This window comes from Thermobia domestica, chromosome 1 (assembly GCF_964235325.1).
Source record: "Thermobia domestica chromosome 1, izTheDome1.hap1.1, whole genome shotgun sequence".
NCBI lineage: Eukaryota > Metazoa > Arthropoda > Insecta > Zygentoma > Lepismatidae > Thermobia > Thermobia domestica.
In genome coordinates this window covers 258,975,390-258,983,133 of record NC_137454.1, presented here as the reverse complement: position 1 = coordinate 258,983,133, position 7,744 = coordinate 258,975,390, and the positions used below count along the sequence as shown (strand labels likewise).

The 7,744-nt window shown below is 36.2% G+C and overlaps 1 protein-coding gene across 2 annotated transcripts in view; it reads left to right on the top strand.

Moving 5' to 3' along the window:
* The first annotated feature begins 2,264 nt into the window (after positions 1-2,264).
* LOC145660631 (dynein light chain Tctex-type protein 2B-like) overlaps positions 2,265-7,744 on the top strand; it is a 63,651-nt gene continuing 58,171 nt past the window's right edge. The window contains exon 1 of one of the 2 annotated variants that reach the window (XM_081725934.1): positions 2,265-2,384. The gene's annotated coding sequence lies outside the window, so the exon portion shown is untranslated. Of the gene's footprint in view, positions 2,385-2,675; positions 2,936-7,744 lie in introns of those variants that run through there. The other variant, XM_081725915.1, reaches the window with a different exon arrangement.

Here is a 7,744-nt window from a genome sequence, read left to right as displayed (position 1 = left end):
TAACTACAAAATAAACGGAACAATAATAGAAATTCAAAATATTGCAAAAGATGTTAACTTGAATAACAATGTATGAAATACATGAACAGAAACTTTTATAGTTATGAATTATATATGTTAACAACAAATTTAGGGAAATATCATATAACGTGAGAGTAATTTACAATGAGCTATAAACTGCTCCTAGTAATGCTGTGTCACCTGTTTCTTAAATATATACTCACTACAACAATTTTTAAGTTTATCTGGAAGGTCGTTATACGTTTTGAGTAGACTGTATCTGACACTCTTTGTGCCATAGTTAGTTGAGTTCATTTTTCTTATATGTAGTGCATTCCTACGTCTAGTATTGTATTCATGAATATCGTTATTTTTTTTGAAGCTTGAGATTAATAATTTATAATTTTGTCTGGAAATTTATAATTTTGTAGATTAAAATACTTGTTTAAACTTTTGTAATTAAATTTAGTGGTAATATTCCTGAGGTCATGTGCAAACTATTGCTGAAATATCTGGGAGGTAATCCATACATTGACTTTATTGCTTTCTTTTGGAGAATTGCTAATCTCTTTATATCTGATTGCCTACCATTCTGCCAGATTACCGATAAGTAAGATAGGTGGGATTGTATGAGTGAATAGTATACTGCTCTAACACTTGAATTTGGTACGATATTACGTAAACGACTGAGAACTTCCACAACTGGTGATATCTTCTGTGTTAACATTAATATATGTTTATCCTATTTCATATTTTCATGCAGTACCACACCTAAGTATTTTACAGTACGCGCTCTGAGTATAGTCATCTACCTGTAGTTTGCCAGGGATCCGTGTTTTAAATGAAGGCTTATGAAACAGAAACACTGTTTTGGAGGGATTCAGCAACAATTTGTTTTCACAAAGCAACCGACTTAAAATGTTTAAATCGTATTTTATATTACACAATAGTTCTTGGACAGAGTTTTCAACTTAAAGTATTGTTTTGTCATCTGCAAATAAAGCAACTTTACCTTTGAGGTTTAACTCATTTATGTCACTTATATAAATAAAAAATAATAGTGGACCTAAAACTGACCCTTGTGGCACACCATGAATAACTGGTAACGCAATGCTGTCTTGACCATTAACATACACATATTGTGTTCTATTGTTCAGGTAACTTTTAAACCATTTCAGAATCACTCCTCTTATTCCAGTTTTTTTTTCAATTTTTTAAGCAAGATTGCATGGTCAACTGTATCGAAGGCCTTTTTTAAGTCAATAAATAACCTTGTTGCTAGTTTATTGTTGTCTAAAGCCTCTTCTACTGTGAAGAAATATGCCGGTAGTGGAAACTAGTATCATCGGTCATCTTTCATATGCATTCACTTAGGTAAATCTTTCGCAGAAGGGGTTCAAAAGTACGTAAAAATACAAAATTTACAGGAGAGACAGAAGATGCAAGTACTTAGACCTAACATAATATAACCAGGTCTAACCTAAATTAAACTAAACTAACCTAATATAAATTGAAATAAGCGAAATTCTATCATTTTTTTTAATTATGCTGGAACCCTATACTAATATAATCTAACATACTCTAACCTAACCGGAACTAAACTGAACTAAACTAATGTGAACAGAAACTACAGAAATCGTAACATTTCTTAGAAAAAATAGCTGGACTCCTTCTGCTAAACATTGTCCTTCACTTATTTTTATCAGTATCGTAAAACACTTATGATAATTTTACACTAGTAACCCTACACTTGTAAACATAAAATATAGGTGTATTACTTTGCATTTAATTATATTGGTTGCAGAATTTTTTAAAAAATAAATATGTCTTTTCATGCAAAGTATTTAATTTTGCCTGTAAATCGTCTAAATAACGTGCGCAAAAAGTACACCAGCACCCTTCTAATTTCTATACTTTTATATATATATATATATATATATATATATATATATATATATATATATATATATATATATATATATATATATATATATATATATATATATATATATATAGATGTATCCAATTTAACAATACAGTGCCTGGTATTAATATCAGTATAATGAAGTTAGCATAGGAATTCATCAATTTTTTACTTGTATTAAATAGAACTATTTCATAATATTGAAAAATGCCATTCTGTCAGACAGGAAATCTCCTCATGTGTATGGCATAAAAAGGGTAGGATTTCCTACGAGATGTGTCAAAACATTTTCTGAAGATAAATCCTAAGATTTTTCCTAGGACTTATCTCATAGTGTATGGCTTGCCTTAGATGTTCTAACTTACGGTGTCAGGTGAAACCTCTTCTTTACTGTTCATGGTTTTGCCGAGAGGACTGTAAAACTCTTTTCATACTTTGTGCAAAGGATCCCCATCTTACGGTATTCCTGTTGTTTGAATTGTTATTTGGTGCAATATTGATTGACAATTAATTGCTTTTACTTTTAGGGAAAGTGTGAATTATAACTTTGACGGCCTTTGTATGGCTCATGCTAACAAGGTTCTTTAGTAATTATTTTTATTTACCTACTGTCCAGGGTCCCACTAAGTGGGGCCCGGGGCGGGGGAACCGCTCGTCCAGTCATTACGCCGCCACTGCCTGGATTCCATTCTTTTTATGAGTCGGGTTTCTTTTTCATGTTTTTCTCTTTTGTTTTTCTGCTAATCACATGTTCTCCAACAATCCATAATTTGCTTCTCTCGTACGGTAATTTCCCTCAACTTCACAAATGTTCTTCTCATTCCCGATTTGATCTCAATTCTACTTTTGTTGTTTTCGAAAAATACGAAGCTGTTGTACATGACAGTGGTTATTTTATTTTTTTATTGGGCTTTAGAAGAAGAAGAGTGCTGTGGCGTGTAGCAGAAGTTCAAAATCTATGGCATTGGTTGTTCGTATATATAGAATATCCTAAGGATTCGAGCTCGACAGGTAAATGTTTACAAGTATTTGATGAAAAGGTGGTGAATGTACCGTTTTATTTGCGAAAACATTGCTCGTAGAAATGTAATTTTGACCGTCTAGGGTAGTTTTAGCAAGTTTAAGATTTCTGGTCACAATTCTTTCACTAATTATGATCATATATTTCCGGAAAACACTTGCAACGGTATCCCTTTGTGCTGCAGAGTTGGTCTAGTATTTTTAGGCTAATAAACCTGAATTGGTAATAGTATACATGAGAACCCCCTGATCTGCGCTTCTTCTGTGTTCTATTACCACTTCTACATGAAATACCATAAATTTTCTGCGTAGTACAATAATAAGAAATATCCACATGCACAAGACATGTGATAAGCGTTAAATTCCCCCCCCCCCCACACACACAGTCATAAAGTACAAGGGCACTACACATGCAGATATAACATACAGATATGTTCTTTTTTATTTTCGTACAGTCGATAAGTAAATAAAAGTCGCTTTGTTACCCTCTTTGTAAGTTCGTACATACTTAATGAATAATTTCTAAAAGTATGAGCGTCCTGCTCCTTCGGGAACTGATGCAGCTTCATGTATACTATATCCCCTGAACTTTGTCAACTACTGGGATAATTTTTGTCATTACCTTAGAAAGTGTTTCTTAAGAATTCCTTAGTGTACATTTACTTTAACTAACGTAAACCAAACCTGTGCTAGATGACCACTAAAGCACGAATGTCATATACAGTGACTAGCAGAATTATTCGTACATTGCAGTGTTTGAACAAAAGATGGGGTTTATTTCAAAGAAAAAGCAAAGGTAAATAATGTGTTATAATTTTCTCTGAGATCTAGCATAAACAATTTTACACTTCTAAAATAAAATAACAAGTAATGTAAAGTATTGAAATCAAATCAATCACAATACGAATTCGGATACTGCAAAATTATTCGGACACCAAAACAGAAATCACACTTATCGAGAAAATAACAAAACTCAAAACCTCGTAGGCAGACCTTTCTGCTTAAGAACTGCATGTAGTCTATTTGGCATACGGCTCACAAGTTTACGAGCGTATGCAACAATAATCTTGGCGGATTCTTGAGAAGCACGTCTTTCAGATGCGCCTTCGAAGTTATGGATTTTTTTTTTCGATTTTTTATCTTGTTTATCACACACTTCGAACTTGTCTTTCTAGTTTATGGGCAAATGTTCAATGGGGTTCATATCTGGGGACTGTGGAGGGGATGGAATATCTTTGGGCAATTGTATAGTAACCACACTTGTATAATATGAGCTGTGTGTTTCGGGTCGTTGTCTTGATAGAAGTTGAATGTATCTAATATCCCCATTTTCTCTGCGCTCTTCTTTAAATTATCTTTGAGAATTTGCAAGTAGAGGTGTCTCTCCGTTTACTGTTCGATGAACATCAGCTCAGCTATTCCAGAGGCTGACATGCAGCCACATATTGTTACGCTTCCTCCTCCGTATTATACTGACGACTGCAAATTTTGTTCCTCCAGCTCTGTATTGGGTCGTCTTCACACCATTACTTACCCATCAGAACAGAGAATATTGAACTTAATTTCAACCGAAAATATCACGTGGTTCCACCAGCTGGCACCCATATGCTGATATTCTTCCGCAAAAGCTAGTCTTGTTGATATGGGGCTTTGTTGATAGTTTGTTTTGTTGATATGGGGCTTTCTGTGTACTATGCGGCCATGAAAATCAGTCTCTTCAGGGCTCGTATAATTGTATCGGGACTCACGTCGATCCCCATTTCTTCTCTAACCTCGGCAGCGATTTTTTGGAGCACTTATTCGTGGATCCTTTTTCACCTTCCAGACTCTTACGACTTCCTGTCTCTCCGAAAATGTCTTTGGACGTCCAGTGTTAGGGAGGAAATTGACTTTATCTTCAACTTTGTATCGCTTGATAATATCACATACTGTTTTTTTTTTTTTTTTTTTTTTTTTTCATTTGCGACATTCTGCAATTTTCTCCAGCTTTTTGCTTTTCCATGATGAAAAATTGCTAATTGCCTCTGTTCAATCCTTTTTGACCCATTCTTCGTGTTGACAACAAATTGTTGTATCTTACTGCACTATAACGACTACAGTACCTAACACCACCGCCATAGTACTCGCATCATTCCCATAGATGCGCACTGTCCGCACTGTCCGAATAATTTTGCTGGGAAAAATTTGGGCATGGTTTTCATTGCGATTACGTATATCCGTACTGTTGACAGCAACTACACGCTTCATTGTGATTTTCAGGTATGCATATACAACTCCTTTTTCTTATGTATTGTTGTGTACAAAATATGTTTTCATTTCGGAGTCTCATCCCATTACATGTATTGCATTGGCACTGTCCGAATAATTCTGCTAGACACTTTATATTCGAATAAGGCCAGAATCGTATTAGGGGAAGCCGAACGTTATCGAACAGTTTCGTCCGTATGTAGCAGGCGCGTCAGCGATGATGGGTATACGCTTAAAGCAGGATTCTCTAAAAACATTAGTTACTTTCCCTATCGACTTTGTGTTCCCGAAAAAAAGTACCTTTGCCGACTTTTGCTAATGACATTTCACACCGTTCACACATTTGAAAATGTAACTATTCTTCAGTTCCTTTATTTTCATTGCCTTCCTACATTTGCCACACTTTCTGCACTAATTCAGTTATCTGTGCCGCACCACATAACGTAATAACTCTTTCCTTCACCTGGGGGCCGCGGTGGCTCAGTAGTAGAGCGTTCACCTCTGGTGCTTGGGGTCCCGGGTTCGATCCCAGCCCCCGCCAAGTGAACTTTGTGGTGGACAAACACCGTGTACGTGGGTTTTCTCGGGGTTCTCCCGTTTCCTCCAACTTTCTTCATTCCACCATTTCATTCATCACTCATCATCACCGTCTCCTTTAGCCTAACCGGCATAAGCGTGGGACGTGAAACTCAAAGATTTCATTTCATTTCTTTCCTTCACCAGGATAGGCTGCTATGAAACTCACAGTGGAAATATGACATGCAACTACCATCTTCGAATGTGGGAATTAGTTTCCTAACTACACGATAATGTCTGACGTCAGCATGCTTCCACTCAAAACAGTGCAAACGATCACATTTCTGCATCTGCTCTCCGGCACTTAATCCTTCCATTTTATGTGGGTGTACTTGAGTGGATGAAATATGATATTTCACAGCAAATGTACTCTTAGTGCCTTAGAGAATGTTCTTGAAGGGTCTTGTTGCATGAATGGGTGCAGATTAATTTTAGGAAGGCTGAATATAGATACATCTTGTGCACGTCTAGCATAAAAATGCTGTGCAAAAGACAAATTAACTTTAAAACTCAACCAAGCTTGTGCTAGATGTCTATATAAAGCAAGAATGTTGTCTAACCGACTTAGGACAGCATGGTCTGGGGCTTAACGAGGGTGTGCGTCCGTAGGGAGTAGGCACGGTGGGTATGCTTATAAACGGGGATACTGGAAAAGCATTTTATATAGCATAAAAACACATGCTTTGTGTGTGGCACAACTTTGCAACACTTCTATGATCACTTGGTTCTCTGGCTTCACATAGAACATCATGGAGTGGCCCCGCGTAGCGTAGTCGCTAACGCTCTCGTCTTTGGTGCGAGTGGTCGGGTTCGATTCCCGGTGGGGACACTCGGTCGAAAAAGTGGGAAAGACTTTTCAGGCCAGCAATTCTGAGTGATATTTTCCTGAATTTTTCTCATTCACACCAGAGTGGTGCCTGCCATATAAGTCCCAAGCCGCTTCCTTCCTTCCCTTTCCTCGGATAGTGTGATCATCCCTCATACATGATGGGCTAACATGATCCTAAATCCCGAAAGCTCAGGAATCTAATTCCTAGTTTCCTCATTTCGTCATTGCTTATGGAGCATATTTTGTATTTCGTATTTTTCCTGTATTATAGAAGTGAAAGAGTCTTTGAAATCTCGCTTTATACTTTTCAATGTCCGATAATTCAAACCTCTGCTTCAATTTCCTCGGATGTTTCAATACCACACTAGTGAGTTCCAGCATTCCCTTGCACTGTCTTCGAACTATATCATTCCCAGTATGTTACTTCAGACCGCTAACTAGAACTAATCGGATACTTTTGGACACATTTCGGATATTTCGATCACTAGGGATCACGATTTACAACATTGCTTGATATGGTTTTATATATATATATATATATATATATATATATATATATATATATATATATATAAAAGAAAACTGTGTCCCATAAATGGAATAGCACCATATTTGCATTGCACGAAGTAACAATATCTCATTTGGCACATGTAAAGTTGAAGACGTCAGCAGAAATAATTGGTGTAAAATTAGAATTCGTCCAGGAAATATTGGTATGCTTCTGCAAAATACTTTCAGTGAGCGACATGACAATACCCTAAGGTTGGTATATGTTCTGGAATTTCCGGAGTTGTACGAGAATCGACTTTTCCACATAGGGTCGCAACCAAGTTTTAATTGTGTGCATTGAAGTGCCGAAAATGTTAGAGAAGTATGCCATTACATTGGGATAAGCTGCAGCTAAATCATCATTGACGGTTGTTTTAAACAAGTCAGTCATTCGTATAGATGATGACCAGTATTTTAAGCAGTGTTAATTCGTCAAAAAATTATGAAATCCAAGAGACCGATGTGAAATTCCAGTTCAAATGATTTGTCTATGGAAGTTAAATGGGTAAAAAATTTAAAGATATTTCGTAAGGAATGAATCGACGTTTCAGCAATTTCGTTTGTAGTATCATTGTAAACAGACAAAAAGAATAAACTAA